The sequence below is a fragment of the Ammodytes marinus genome, assembly GCF_949987685.1.
Source record: "Ammodytes marinus genome assembly, chromosome: 20".
Taxonomy (NCBI): Eukaryota; Metazoa; Chordata; class Actinopteri; order Uranoscopiformes; family Ammodytidae; genus Ammodytes; species Ammodytes marinus.
Window position 1 is genome coordinate 5126001 of NC_137224.1, and position 16962 is coordinate 5142962.

Sequence of the window (16962 nt, forward strand, 5' to 3'; positions counted from 1 at the left end):
AGCATCCATTGATTGCAGGAATGTAAATGACAGACAGCTCTTTTTGGAATCGGCAGAACACATGCTGCTTTTTCTTTTTTGCAGGCACACTGTTGGCATTACAATCCCCACCCACATATAAATTGACACACACAAACTCACTTGAGCTCACATTTACGCTCACCATACACTGCTCACACACAGCCAGACAGTGCAGCAGCTGAGTTTTCTGAGAGCTCAGCAAATTCTAATGTGAACAGGATCTGTGCACAAAAAAAAACCCCAATCGTTATCACAGCGGCTGCACAGGAAATAAGTCACATTGTCTCCTCTCTTGTCCTTAGAAGGTCTGCAGAGGGGGAAACGGTTGCATATGTGTATGAGGGAGGCTATGCTGCTGCTGCTGCTGCTGCTGCTGTTTATTTGGTCTAATTTATTAGCTATGACTTGCTGCTATCCTGGCATCCCATCCAGTATAACAGCCCAGTGACCTCGGGTCTGCTAAGGCAAACAATGCAATGCTATGTCAATGGCTATGTCTATGTGTCATGTGCACACAAACTAATCCAAACCCATTGCTATGTTTCTATGTGCCAGTGAATGGTGAACCCAGCCAACACTGTCCCACCTTTCAAAATTGATATCATACCGCCGACCATATACTGTGCACAATTCAATCACTGCAAAATCAATGTGACTGTCATCCACACAGTGCAATGTAACAGTTATGACGTAATGTATATTCACAAACATTGCTGCTCCTCCTCCTCCTCCCTGCCTGCCTGCCACCCCCTCTGTCTGCAGATGAGAATCCTGTGGGAGTGACTGCTATGAGCATTAGGGCTGGGAAGAGGCTGCTAGAGCTTTTTTGGAAAATGCCCTCTGTAGGATGAGGGGGGGAAATAGAGGGCAAAGGCAAGGCTGGAAGTGGGTGATGAGCTTGTGAATTTAGTAAGGCTGAAATTTAGATACATTTTTTCCCCCGAAGGATTAAAAAGAAAATATATAAAATGAGTAAAAGAATAACAAGAAGAAAGATATATAAATAACAAAGGAGGCAAATAAAAAAATACACACTTTGAAAAGGGATAGCAAGAACAAAGTGCAAACAATGCAATAAAATAAACTCAACAGACAATTCTAAATAATACAAAAAAAACTACTCCATCTTACATCATACTATATCAAGGCGGGTGTGGGGATAGAAACACTAGGATTGTGGGAAAAGTAAATGGAAATAGATCAAAGAGTTGCGATCACAAAAACAAGACCAAATCGTCAACATAAAATAATGCCACATTTTCGATGAGAAGGCCCAAGTCACTACCAGTGAACTGTATACCTTTGTACACTAACTGTAAATGAGCTGCTTCCTGTTGCGCCCTGTGTTTCATACGTGGGAATGATCGTAACAGTGTTTCCTTTGTCTAATGCCCCCTCTTAGCTTTTGCACTATGTGAGATACGTAGGTGATGGAGACTGGGCATATCTGGGGCTAAGGCACTCAGGGAGAGAAGATGGAAAAATACTACTATACTTTGTATAGACAAACACAGAGGTTGGCTTCAGGAGCTTGAGTTACCTGTTCTATCATTAGAGCTGTAATGAGGAGCAGACAGGCCGGCAGCGTGCCCCCACTATTTTCCTACAAAGACACACATTGTCTGAAAGTAGACGGATGGCAATAAACTTTAATGCATGCCATTAAACTGTATCTGTTCCCTTATAGGAATGAGGTGGCTAAGGAAACTGACAGAAAATTAACTTAGTCATCTGACTGTGACTGAGATACAATGAAATGTTTTCTAATTTAGCTGATTATTGTTGCATTATGCTTTATAAAGGAGGACACCTTTTTTGAATCCATGCCAGTGTTACCAGACTGGTTTAGGTTCTTCAACATGCCAGTTAAAAAAAATAAGCAAATGGTGCAGGAACCAATCTCATGATCTCTCTCAAGTGAGTCCTAGCTATAATATGGATAACAATGTCTTACTGTAAACATCACTTATGACCTCTTCTTTTCTGGCCTTGTTTTCACTGTTCCTGTTCAAGACCATTTCAAAGGAAGTAAAAAGCTTGGAGTGAATAGGACAAAGAGAAAATGTACTTCCGAAAATTACATTTCCTGATTTTCTAAAGGAAAGCCTGCATGGTCTTGCAAATTCCTCGACTGCGCGCATAAAAAAACAATAGAAAGGAAGTCACAGGGCATTCTAGGCTACATTGTACATACGCACACACTGTATAGTATGCCCACACACTTTATATACTCACATACTGTCCAGCTATGGCTCTTAAACTTCTTCCTTACACATACACAGTTATTAATACATGTGTGTTATTTCCCTTCTTGCAAGTTGAGACAACTGTTCTGCTTTTGACATTAAGCCAAAGCATAATTGGGCCACTTGACTGGTTTGGTGTGTGTAAACTGTAACTACTTGCCTGAAGGTTGTTGAAGATGTGATTTTTAGTTTGCCCTTTGCAGTTCTGTTGGTTGTACGACATTGGAACGATAAGTAAAACAAACAAGTCAAATTCGTGCTTCGTGGCGTGCAGCTGGCACTCAGCTTTTGTGATATCAGCGGGCATTTTATCGTTATGAGGTCAGACTTCTGGAACCCTGAATGTGACTAAAATTAAACTTTTTTTTTTACAAAGAATAGATTTGGCCTTGAAACAACCACGGGGACTTACTGTTCAGACAATGACAGCCTGCCATTTTGTGTTCTCTCCCTGTTTTTTTTTAAAGTGCTTTCAAATCAAGCCGTTGTCAATGCATTAGAGTGTATTTTTGACAATGTGTCACCACACTAAAAATAAAGTGCAGTGGATGTTTTTATATAAAACCACGGATGGGGGAATGGAAAGCGGGGAATACAGCCAAAATCTGTGTGTGTTTGTGTTTGAAACGAGAGAGGGAGAGTGAACAAGGGAGAGAGAGGAGTGTGTGTGTGTGTGTGTGTGTGTGTGTGTGTGTGTGTGTGTGTGTGTGTGTGTGTGTGTGTGTGTGTGTGTGTGTGTGTGTGTGTGTGTGTGTGTGTGTGTGTGTGTGTGTGTGGCGGAGGGGGGTGTAGTTCTTTTCTGAACATACTAAAGAGGAAAGCTCTGTCCCATGTCAAAATACAACAAGATACAACATGACACTTAAAATGTCATCAGGTGACTATTTCTACTGATTTCCATTCAAAACCTACTATCACAACAGCTTCTATAAAAAAAAACACATTCATGCCAACAATATGTCAGACTTAAAATATACTTTTTTTTAAGGTCGGAATAAAAAACGTTGTCAAAGTTGACGTTCGATGGCGTTAGGAATGCTGCTGGCCTCTAGTGGTGCCAGTTTCTGGTAACAGCGAAAGCATTTGAAGCATGCCAGGCCGGGTGGGCTCGCCGCTTATAAATACACCCCCTTCTAAACGTGTCCCAAATTCGGCTGTGTGGGTTTTCACCGCCCCTCAAGGCTCGCCGTTTAAATAATATGAAGAGGAGGACCGCACGCGTATATCAGCATTTATCATGTGCTTGTATGTTCAATCTGTCAGGGCAACCAGTCAACAAGATATCGGACAGGGCCCTGCTACAGTAAGAGCATAGCCGTGATTTATGTTGTATATTTACAGCCAGTGAAAAGCTATTCTGGATTGATGCAAATAGGCTTCACGTGCAAACACACTGCTATACGTCTTAGCCTGAACAACTTCATTTAAAGTCAAGGTTCCGGTTCTACACTTACATGATGTATGTATGTTGAAAGAGTTATTGGTAACTGTAGTGTCAGGCTAAACATATTTCTAGCGCGTAGGCATGAAAGGATTATTCCTTTGGTGTGGACAGACGGAATAATTACTACAACCAATAACAAGAATCAAGGGGCTGATGTCACATTTTCCATCACCTAATTCTGCGTCATTAATTCCAAAGCAAGCAACAGATATAACGTAATCCTGAAATCTTTTCCCAAAACAATGCCAATGGGCATCATATCGTTCCACATAAATCTTGCCTTTTTCCCCAGCTCGGGCCATTGGGTTCTTAGAGTAAGTGTGCCAGAAGTAGCCATAGCCAGGTTAGGCTCTACAGTTGATGACTTTCAACTTGTTTCTGGTGCTTTGTGCACTTGCCACACTTGGGTGGCAAAGCCAACAGGTGAATTCTCAGATATTTTTGTCATTGTGCGGTAAGGTACCCTACAAGGTAGATCCCAAAATACTTTCAGATGTTTACGCGTCATGATTATCCAATCAGCAATGCTTTTCCTACTAGTGTCATACTCCTAATTTTTTTCTTAGTTTACTGATATGTCAACAGATTTAGTTCAAGTTAATATGTTTTTTTTTAAATTTTCAAACAGTATGTTGCACTTATAAACTGCCTATTATTAATTTGCTTCACAGTTCAAAAAGGTCTTGTTCTTCCTAGTTAAAAAAGAAAAGAAGTGTTTACATAAAAAGTTGGGATCCTTTTTGTTATTCTTAACTTTTGTTATTTGACTAAAGACCATGTCATTTCTAGTAGAGATCCAATTAATAAAACACAATTAATTTAAGTTTAATAAAGCCAAGGATTCAGCTCCCAGGGAAGCATTTTATCTCTTGACTGCTTATTGTCTTACTCATTACATTCTCCTCAGACTGCCTCTCAGTATCTTTAAACTGGAATATTAAATGGGCTGCATTTTAATACACAGAACGGGAATTCTTCTTATCAAAAATTAAATGGATTTTTCTTAAAGTGAGAAAACCATGTAAGAATATCAATGCTCTGTTGCACTGAATATTTCAACTGCATACAAAAAATAAAGTCCCAGACATCTGTGACCTTTTGCAGCACCGCTAGGAATGTGCAGAGGTGTAAGTTCAAGGCTGCTTAGTATAGTTTGTCTGAGCAACACCTCTCACTGATTTTCTGGATACGAATGCAAAACGTTCTGCAACACACACTCACGCTCATGAAACTTGCTCCACTTATTAACATCAGTCATGCAAATATACCCACAAAAGGAATTGATTCTCGGATGAAGTGAAATCAATTTTGAGAGGGGATAGTTTTCACAGCAAGCCAGTCCATTTTGGGGCGATTTACATTGAATTCCATTAATTTTCTGTAGAGTTAGGTTTGGGCTAGGGTTGCTATCTCCCACATGGAAAGTCTAATGCTCATGAAACTTACTCCACTTATTAATATCAGGCATGCAAATATACCCACCAAAGGATTTGATTCTCTGATGAAGAGAAATACATTTTTAGAGGGGGTGCTTTTCAAAATTGATTTCTCTTCATCCGATAATGAAATCCTTTTCTGGGTATATTTGCATGACTGATGTTAATAAGTGGAGTAAGTTTCATGAGCGTCAGGAAACTTATTAACATCAGGCCATTTTTGTTTTGGGCCATTTGCATTGAATTCCATTCATTTTCTGTAGGGTTATGGTTGGGCTAGGGTTGCAATCTCCCACATGGAAAGTCTGACGCTCATGAAAGTTACTCCACTTATTAACATCAGTCACGCAAATATACCCACCAAAGGATTTGATTCTCGGATGAAGAGAATTCAATTTTGAGAGGTGAGCTTTTCACAGCAAGCCAGTCCATTTTGGGGCGATTTACATTGAATTTCATTCATTTTCTGTAGGGTTAGGGTTGGGCTAGGGTTGCTATCTCCCACATGGAAAGTCTAATGCTCATGAAACTTACTCCACTTATTAATATCAGTCCTGCAAATATACCCACCAAAGGATTTGATTATCTGATGAAGAGAAATACATTTTTAGAGGGGATGCTTTTCAAAATTGAGTTCTCTTCATCCGTGAATCAAATCCTTTGCTGGGTATATTTGCATGACTGATGTTAATAAGTGGAGTAAGTTTCATGAGCGTCAGGAAACTTACTCCACTTATTAACATCAGGCCATTTTAGTTTTGGGCCATTTGCATTGAATTCCATTCATTTTCCATAGGGTTATGGTTGGGCTAGGGTTGCAATCTCCCACATGGAAAGTCTGACGCTGCACTCAGTCATGCAAATATACCCACCTAAGGATTTGATTCTCGGATGAAGAGAATTCAATTTTGAGAGGTGAGCTTTTCACAGCAAGCCAGTCCATTTTTGGGCGATTTACATTGAATTTCATTCATTTTCTGTAGGGTTAGGGTTGGGCTAGGGTTGCTATCTCCCACATGAAAAGTCTGATGCTCATGAAACTTACTCCACTTATCAATATCAGGCATGCAAATATACCCACCGTCTTAGCTTGAACAACATCATTTAAAGTCAAGGTTCCGGTTCTACACTTACATGATGTATGTATGTTGAAAGAGTTATTGGTAACTGTAGTGTCAGGCTAAACTTATTTCTAGCGCGTAGGCATGAAAGGATTATTCCTTTGGTGTGGACAGACGGAATAATTACTACAACCAATAACAAGAATCAAGGGGCTGATGTCACATTTTCCATCACCTAATTCTTTTTGCATCGACTTTCAAAGGATTTGATTATCTGATGAAGAGAAATCAATTTTGAGAGGGGATGCTTTTCACAGCGAGCCAGTCCATTTTGGGGCGATTTACATTGAATTCCATTTATTTTCTGTAGGGTTAGGGATGGGCTAGGGTTGCTATCTCCCACATGGAATGTCTGACGCTCATGAAACTTACTCCACTTATTAACATCAGTCATGCAAATATACCCACCAAAGGATTTGATTCTCGGATGAAGAGAAATCAATTTTGAGAGGGGGTGCTTTTCACAGCAAGACAGTCCATTTTGGGGCTATTTACATTGAATTCCAATAATTCTCTGTAGGGTTAGGGTTGGGCTAGGGTTGCTATCTCCTACAAGGAAAGTCTGACTCTCTTCACCCCCTCTGAAAATGTATTTCTCTTCATCCGAGAATCCAATACTTTGGTGGCTATATGACACACACATACTCTTAACATCTGAAAGTTCTGTGCCAGAGTCCAAAACATTTTAAAGAAGGAGGGGGAAAAAACGTGACAAAATGTTGAATTTCTCCCGTTAGTTTTAATGTAGCTCAGTTCGTCAGCTCAACTTTCATTCAAATCAAGGAGGTGGTCCGCTTGCCTCTCTTTATGCTGAGATGATTCTCATGGTGGGTGTGTGTGTGTGTGGGGGGGGGGGGGGGGGGGGGGCAGCGTGCATGCGTGTGTGTAGAGACACACAAAAACTCAAACATTGTAGTGTTTTAGCTCATTAGAGAAATTGTTTTCAGATGTATTTAGGGTTTTTTGCATTTTTGAGTTGGAGGATTCATGCAGTGCCCAAGTAAATAACTAAAGTGAAGGAGTGTGGGATTCCACTATGTGTGGTCCTCACGCTACTTAAATGCTTGACGTAAAAAAGTTCCTGGAAAAGGAGACAGATTGAGGTTAACTGTCACAATCTGAATTCTTGTGGTTTCGCAAGCTTCTGTATATCACTCTTTATTCTTTCCAATATATTCCGCTTATTCATTCAAGTGTTGTGACCAGTATAATAGGGACTCTTAAGGCAGAACATATAACTGTGCTCCTTCCAGGCAAATGAATACTTTGCTGTCAGTGTTCTCTAGTTCCCCAGAAGACGACCTCGCTCCACCACACATGCTTTTTGCATCGACTTTCCAGTGTTCAAACTGCTACTTTGCACTTAGGATATTTCCCTTTTTTTCCATTGCTAGGGAAACCCATCCAAAGTGCCAGCAGTGCACGACCGAGGCCAGCCCGGAGGTTTGTGAACGGCTGACTTAATGGCTCATTAAGCTGCCAGTGGCTGTGACCGCTGTCAGTCAACATGGGGCCTGTTTGGTTTTGCTAAGTAAATGTTAGGGGTTGTGAATCCAGCCCAAAGTCACAAATGTTTTTATTCAGGTTTCTAATGCGCGCTAATGAAAGACAAATAAAAAAGAAGGCAAAGTCAGAGATAATTCACAGCTAAACGGTTTGTATTGCCATATTTTGTTTCAACTTTATGACTGTAGTGTTGTAGAAAAGCATCAGCGAATCAAATTTAAAGACAAAAAGTAGTAAATGATGCACATTACGGAGGAGAACAAGAGACATTGCGTTGTTGATACAACACTAAATTGATAAAAATGTCATTTTTGCCCATCAAACTCAAGAACCCATAATAACAAAGTGAAGAAAAGTGAAACATGTATAAATGTATTCAAATGCAAACACACATTCAGAACCCAAGCGCTTTGCAGAAACTCCATTGGCAGCAATTACAGCTCCCAGGCTTCTCAGCTAAGCGGCTACAAGCTTTGCACTCCTGGATTTTGGTTGGTTTATCCCATTCTTCTTGGCAGATACTCTCAAGCTCCGTCAGATTGGATGGAAAGCATGTAAACTGCCATCTTCAGGTCTCTACACAGATGTTCTATGGGGGTTTTAATTCCTGGCTTTGGCTGAGCCACTCAAGAAAAGTCAAAAACTTGAAGCAGCTTAAACGTTGTCTTGGCTGTCCGCTTTGGGTACATTGTCCAGCTGAGAGGTGAACCATCACCCCACACTGAAAACATTTCCCCCTCCATCTGATCTATGCTACACCACAATTGTATTGCAAATAAAGTTTCTTGGATGTCATGTCTTTGTTTTTTCGTTTCTCCCCTGACATACAGTTTAAATTGTGGGACCTTTGAACACAGTTGTTTGTCTTTTTCTAAAACCACGTCAATTAAAATGCATTGTCGTTACAGGTGGAATCGTCTTCATAATCATAAAATCATAACAGGATTGAACTTACTACAATATTAAGCGTCATAGCAAAGGGTCTACATTTTTAGTTTTTAAACACATAACAAACATGTTTTATTTTTATTTTGTCCATTTAAACTGGCATTTACAACACACACAAGTATACAACCACACTTAAGTAATACACTCATACAGAATACTTTCTGAGGCCACTCTGTATGCTGACGGTCAACCTTTTTAGATGGAAATACTTTCCACGCAAGGAAACCCAGTGAATCAGCAGCACTGCATCCTACAGGAAATCCCGATGAGTAGGAATGAGAGACAAATTCTCCGGCAGAGATCCAGCAGGCAGAGGAAGGTCACAGATGTGTCAGATGAAGTAGAAAGACTCTGCTGGAATCTCAAAGCTATTTTCTTACCATCTACAATACATTGTAATGATGGTGAAATGGAGAAAAGTATCCCCTTTTATGCTATTATCTTAGCAATTTGATTGAGCGTGAACTCTCAATCACTTGAACTTTCACCTGAATCTTTTACTCTGGCGACGCTCTGTCTCGTGCATCACTTTCAGCTCTTGTAAAACAGACTAGAGGACCATTTCCCCTGCACTTCTCATTTGTGGTTTTGCAAGAAAATGACTCACTTTATAACAATTATGCTTTTATTTTTTATTCGATAATGTCTTAACCCAAACTACAACTAGACCATTTTTCAGCGTAGACGGACGCTAAAAGGGTTTTATAGCTATAATGCATCTTGACAGTCGGGAACCGGCATTAATTAACAGATTGGGAACCCGTGGAGGAAATTGGCCTCAAGATTGTAGTACTTCAAATTCTGGTTGTTTGACCAGAAAACTATAGGAACACCTCCTCAGGATATGTTCAACCACACACACCACACACACACACGCTTGTTTGTACAGCTAATACTTGTGAGGACACTCATTCCCTAGCCCCTAACCCTAACCATCAAAACTAAATGCCTATTTCCAACCCTTAGACTAACACTTCCCTTACCGCAACCTTTAAACCACATCCAAACCCTCAAACAGCCTTTTAAAGGCCGGTCCGAAGAGAGAACCAACCAAAATGTCCTCACTTTCCAAAAATGTCCTCACTCTTAAAGTCTAAAACTCAAATTGGTTCTCACAAAAATAGTTGTACACATACACACACACACACATGCACACGCACACACACACACACACACACACACACACACACACACACACACACACACACACACACACACACACACACACACACACACACACACACACACACACACACGCACGCACACACACAAGCACACATCTGGTAAAAAAATAAACACTAGAAGGAAAAGGGAGGCACAGATGATGGAGTATTGAAGTATCCCGTCCAGTCCATTTCCTCCTATGTGTTTTGATGTTGAATCCCTCTCTGGACCCCACCCCAGCTCTCTCATTCAGAGGATGAATATGTGTGTGGGGGGGGCAACGCCTATGTTTTCTGTAAAAATATCTCAGGTCTCCTCTCCATAGCACCCCCCCTCCCAGGGCAAAGCTGGAGGCAGCCTTCCCCCCGTCAGTGGCACCTCATGGGGGCAGGAAGCCGGCCCACCCCACCCAGTGAGAGGGTTGAATCCCAGGTTTTGGGAAGAGAAAGGGTGTTGACCTGGACCCTGCCAATGACAGCAGGAAACACTGGGAGGAAACGGAGAGAGGAAACGTGCGTCTGTTTGTACAATAGTAACGGACAGGATGTGTAATGTCAGAGTGTGTCGGCGGCATGTCAGGGCTCTGCAGCCCTCACATTCTGTGAAAACACCCACTGGATAATCACTTGATATCTCTTTTACTACAAGTGTTTTCAAGCATTCCTTTTTTCCTTTTCTTTTCTTTTTTTTACAGCAGGTCTCTCCTGGCATTTAAAGGATAAGTGTTTAAAGTGAATTGGCTTTTTGGGCTTTTGGTACCCAAGGCCACAATCTATAATACATTACATATGGCTCCTGAGGCCTGCTATTCTTTGGATTCAGTCATTTATCCATCATCTTTGTCAAGAAAGGAGGAAACAGGACATTTTGTTCAATAGATTCCAGGGCAGCTAGTTTACTTTTGTGAATCCACTTCCCTTGTGTGTTTTTTTACACAAATGGTCTCTGTGTTGGTGATGGAATGTATTTATTAAATCTTCAATTACATAATAATTGAATGCTTAATTAAAATACCAGTATTTCTGCAGTGACTCTGACCGGCGCCTTTTGTTGCTGACATACACTCCCATTCATAAACGCCGGGTTGCACTATAAAGGGTGTTACAGTTAACACCCAGGATTAAACACCAGAAGAATGGTCCCATTTTACCCTATTGAGAAATACAGTCTTTAAAACCTGTTGGAACGCTCACTCCCAATGTATGGCGTATGAAGAGGAGGTTAAAAAAAGTAGTTCACCCTTAATTGTGCCACCTGTACAAACTTACATCATGGTTGAAAAAGTTCCTCAGCCATTGGTTTGAGGGTTCCCAGAGCTTAAAGCCAGAAGTCAAAAGAACCAGAGCTAAAAAAAAAAGAAGAAAAATAGGCTTCATCAAGCACTCAAACTTACACAAGGGGGCAATTTCCTATAACTTCTGTTATTCCAGAGACCTGCACTAAATATGCCCTTAATGTGCGGCCGTTACCCTCTTGACACGAATGTGCTTTAGTCAGCTGAAAAACGACCGAGATGGCCTGAGAGGAAAAACACCTGCTAGGGTCATTAATTGTAATTTGTGCCAGACGTGAGACCTTGACTTTGATGGATCATTTCAAACAGCTTTCGAAATCAACGCGAGCATCGATGTATAGGGTTTATTAACGACAGTTTCAGTATCAAATACTCTGAGTCAGGGAACAACTGGGAACTTATACTTCCTTCGCTCATGTAAGTCACTCAATGTTTGGATGCAGTTTGAACCAAGCTCAATCAAAACTCTGTGTATACACTCACACGCACTAAAGGAGGCGGCTGCTTTATTCAGCCGTCTCGGTTTGTTTGGCCACTCTCTCATTTGCAAAGATTAATTGACCGTCTGGGCTCGACTAAACTAAATATTTAAGTGTTTGAGGTGCACGTGGTTGGCTTCAGATCCCTCTATGATGGTCTATATACTTGAACCTTTTTCTTCCGCCCACATGGCAATCACACCCCTATGCATGTCTACTCCCCTTCAAGTTCACATGGTTAATTTAACCCATAAGGACCCATGGTGACACCCACGTAACACACACTTTGAATGTCCTACAATCTTCCTTATACAGCTTTTTTGTTGACTTTTACTCATCAAGTCCCTAAGTGACATATACTCAACGTCCTGGTGTGGTGGTAATGTGACAGTCATGTGACTATGTCAGGAAGTGACTTCCCAAAAATTGCATTGTGACATGTGCACACAAGTGAAGGACACAGCTCATTTTAAAAATATTTTTTTTTGTTACTAAAGGTGAGTTTAAACCCATTTAACAATTATAATGCGTTAATAAGGTGTCCTTTATTACATTTAACTTAGTCTGACCATATTTCATGAACAAATTAATGTAGAACAAGTTAGGAAAATATCGCTGTGACATATACGTCACATCGGGTTTTAGCCTTAAAATATTCTTGGAAATTCTGATGTGACATATTTGTCACAATAACAAGAATGGTAATAAGCCGCTCAATTAGCTACGCTGTTTCAATTATTTTTAATTAATAGATGTTCTTTTGTGCAATTCAAATTACATTTGAACATATATAATAAAAAAATAATTATAAATTATTATGTTATTGATCAAATATATTACAAAACTATTTTTGCATATCTGTAAATAAAACAAACACAATTCACTGTCCTATGCTGGTCCCATTTGAATGTAGTAGGCTAATGGTTTTATTTTTTCTTATGTATGACTGAGAATAAGCACTACACTGTTGAGAATGCACTTGAGATCATCATGGGAGATGAAAGTGAATTTGAAGGCTGCGACGACGATAGCTCGGATGAAGACTCAGATTACACTCCCAACAAAAAAGAAATGGAGAGGGAGTGGTGTGGTGATTCAGACTCTAGTGAATCAAGTGATGCAGATAGATGAAGTGCCACAACCAAACAACGGTTGAAGGAAAAAAACTATTTTCTTGGAGAAAAGCAGGCCTCCCCTGGCAGGCCTAGAGGGCGGGTCCCCTCAAGAAAGTATGTAGTGGGCTCAGGAACTGGACAGTGTTCGTGTGGTTGCTTGAGCGCCTTCAGGAGCTGGTAGCTAGCATGCTGGTTGCTGGAGGCCAGGGACTGGAGCTTGCTGCTGGAGGCAGAGGTCGACTCGGAAGCTGGAGAGCATTGTGGTAATGGAAGGCAATCCAAACTTGCCGGGGGCAGAGGCTTGTAGCTGGGGACCGGGGGCAGAGGCTTGTAGCTGGGGACCGGGGGCAGAGGCTTGTAGCTGGGGACCGGGGGCAGAGGCTTGTAGCTGGGGACCGGGGGCAGAGGCTTGTAGCTGGGGACCGGGGGCAGAGGCTTGTAGCTGGGGACCGGGGGCAGAGGCTTGTAGCTGGGGACCGGGGGCAGAGGCTTGTAGCTGGGGACCGGGGGCAGAGGCTTGTAGCTGGGGACCGGGGGCAGAGGCTTGTAGCTGGGGACCGGGGGCAGAGGCTTGTAGCTGGGGACCGGGGGCAGAGGCTTGAAGCTGGGGACCGGGGGCAGAGGCTTGAAGCTGGGGACCGGGGGCAGAGGCTTGTAGCTGGGGACCGGGGGCAGAGGCTTGTAGCTGGGGACCGGGGGCAGAGGCTTGTAGCTGGGGACCGGGGGCAAAGGCTTGGGCTTGTGCTGGCAGCTGGGAGACAAACTCAGGAGGGTATAAAAAGCTCTTTGCCCACTCTGGCAGGGACTCCCCAAGCCAAGGCTATAGCTCCACAGCTTGGCGTGCCAGCGTCAAGGCTGCCTCTCGGTGGTCGAGTGTGGGGCCCTTCTCCCGGGCTTTCTTGAGGCAAGAAATGGTAAATGTTACCTCCTCAAGCTCGACCTCAAAAGATCTGTCTGCTGGGTCCATACTTGGTCTGAGTATTCTGTTACGGTGAGTGGCAGACAGGCAGGCAAGGAGGACTCAGATGCAGACAGTTTCACTATAAGACTATTTATTCCTTCCAAAAACTCCAAGAGGCGCAAAAAGGCTAGGCACATGAAACACAGGGACAGACTCACCAACAGGTACAATACTCAGACAGGGAACAAAGACACACAGGGAGTTATATACACACACAAGACAGGGCAGACAACGAGGGACAGGTGCAACACATTAGGGGAGGGAGCAGCAATCAAACAAGAGGGAAACTTGACAGGACATGGGGAGGAACAAGACAGACATACCAAAATAAAACAGGAAACACAGGGAACACCAAAACAAGACAAGACAAAGACAGACCATGACAACAGTATCCAATGAGGCAATGTTATGGGATCCTATTCAGTTTGCGCATTTTGTGACGTAAAACAAATCTTCAAAATAATTTGTTAAACAGAACTGTTAAAGTCACAATATTGATATATGTTGTGGAAATGCAAATACAAATGCAAATGTGTGTTACTAAGCAGAAAAACTGTCATGTTGATTCATTTTAAAATAAGGAATACATTTACCATAAACGCCCAATGTGACATATTTGTCACATCACAGATCTTTGACATTATGGGGTAGTATTTGAAAAAAACTTCAGAAATGTGTTCTTTGTGGTCCACTTGGTCTGTGTTATATCCCCCATATTTTTCCTTTAAGGGGAAATGGGTCTGGGTTCTTATGGGTTAAAGAAAGAAAGGAATTCACACAAACATTACTGTTTCAGATGAAGGCAATAGCCTTAGGGAAGTACATAACATTGGCAAAATATAACAAGTATAATACATACATTTCAGCAAGTACAGCTTGTTTTTGGTTGTATATATTTTTTTATCTTTTTAACACATCAAAGACTGTTGGATGTGAATAACATTTTCTAAAGGATAAAATTGTTGATTGCAACAATTTGCCTGCTTAGACTAAACAACGGTAGAAAAGATTGTTGATTAGTCTGGCACAGATTTGGACAGTGCTTTTCAAAGGTGCATTTAAGTGATGCTACTTCAAAGGACTCAACATAAGAGGCACTGTACACTGTAATCCTAACCCTTCAAAATTACAACCAGCCAAGTACCAAATTAGGGTTACAGTTGGCTACATTCAAGTAAATTTTGGGAATGTTCGCAATCAAAATGCGCCAATGCATGTGAAGACAGTCATATAATTGTACAATATTTGTCTATGACTAATGCATTCAGAAAGTTTGACTGTTTAAATATAATTGTCACGCCATTATCATTAATTGACATCCAAAATGAAGGTAGTGTATACAAAAGAGCCTTACCAATCTCAAAATACACATAAATGAACATTAAAAGTCAAGGAAACCTTTCACAACATGAGTGATTTTTCTTATTAAACACATCAAGGCTTCTATTCCCTTAAGTCATCCACAACTGTTTGATTTCATACATGCAGATGTGATATGAAAATGTGCATTATAATATGAGAACTTGACAGGCTCAAGGTGACCTCTCTCCACAATGCAGGAGAATCTGTTGAACACCTGGAAACAATAAAAATGGCTTTCACACAGTGCAATGTGCTCGTCCTTGTGCCTTTTGCTCCAAGAAAAACAAAAGTGGTCAGATGAAAAAATAAACTCCAGAAATGCCAACAAAACTTAAAAACTGACACGTAGAACATTTCATTTTAGAACTTGGTTTTGTAAACTTTGTTTTGCCATAGTGAGAGTGTTTTTACTAAAGATTTCCCAGGTTGTGTAAAGTAAGTGCAGTAATAATTTTAAGAGAATTATGTCGAGGGTGTAAAAGCTGAAACAATATTGCTCCAAACTATCATCTCTGGCATTTTGATAGGTACACACAATCAAATAAAATGACATGTTTGGTGGGAATCAGCAGTGTTGAAAGTGAACACTTGATAGGGTGCTCAGAAAATAATTTACCCAAGCCTAATACAAAAGTTATGATTTTATAATTGTTTCTTTAGGCTGTGAAGCTGCCAAAAGTAATACAAACTAAAAATGCATGTGTAGCGATACGCTTTAGATGAAACTAGTACACTAGTACAATGCCTACTGATTAATAGGCATTGTACTAGTTGAAACGCCACTAGCTCCATCTACTGGTCATAAATAGACATTGTAAAAATATTAGAAATGTAGAGAATATCATTAAACATAAAGTATACAGAGGTGGTTTTTCACTGTCTTTATATAAAAAAGGGTTTAAAAAAAATCTCACCCAAAATCATAAGATTTTTGTCTTCACTTCACTGAATGGCCCTATTGTAGGCTGGTTCCACCATATTACAGTAGACAGATCAAACGAGAGGAAAATCATGGTAAATCTTTACATTGTAGCACACAGACATTCATTTATCATTAGGATAATTCTTCTTACTGGCAGTGAGTCATCATTGTAATCCAGCTATTAGTCTTTCTCCAGACTGACACAGAGGAACCATTACCAAAAGCACAGCTGGAAATCCACTTAGCTATCTATGTAAATACATTTGGTATGCTTTTTGCTGTATTGTGTAAATGCCAAGCCACAAGGGGTTATTAGTGTTAATGGTGATTAGGAAACATTTGGAGGCTTTCTTCTTGGAAAGTATAATGGACATGAAAACAATCATGTTCAAAATATACAGTTATAATGCAAAGGGAAAAAAATAGAGCATTCTTACAACTTTCATTATTTTATATTTACATAAGATGTATTCAAAATGCAGTAACACACTTTTTTATGCTATATTTTGAATGTACAGAAATGTGAAGGAATAATGCCACATGTTTTGGCTTGACTTGAATCAGAGAAAAAAAGTGATTTGAATTGTGTATGTCTATCCCACTTTCATTTTCTCACCCTCCCGGAATATTTATGTAAAGAACATTCACATAAAAATAAATGTTATGCATTATAATTCAAATCCCCCAAAATAAATGTACATTGTGGAGGCTGTGTTTTGTTTTTATATTTGGTGAGAATTATGTTTGTCAAACCCATGAATAGTTTGTCCAACAGAAATGTATGAGACATCAGTTTGAGATGTGTGTTTTTGCAGAATTTCAATTTTTTTTCCAACACCAAAACAGTTGCAGTGACAGAGCCCGGTCCATTATGCGATCCAAAGAAAATATAGATATAGATTGTGATAATGTCTGGAATGGATGCAGTATGGACACCAGGGAA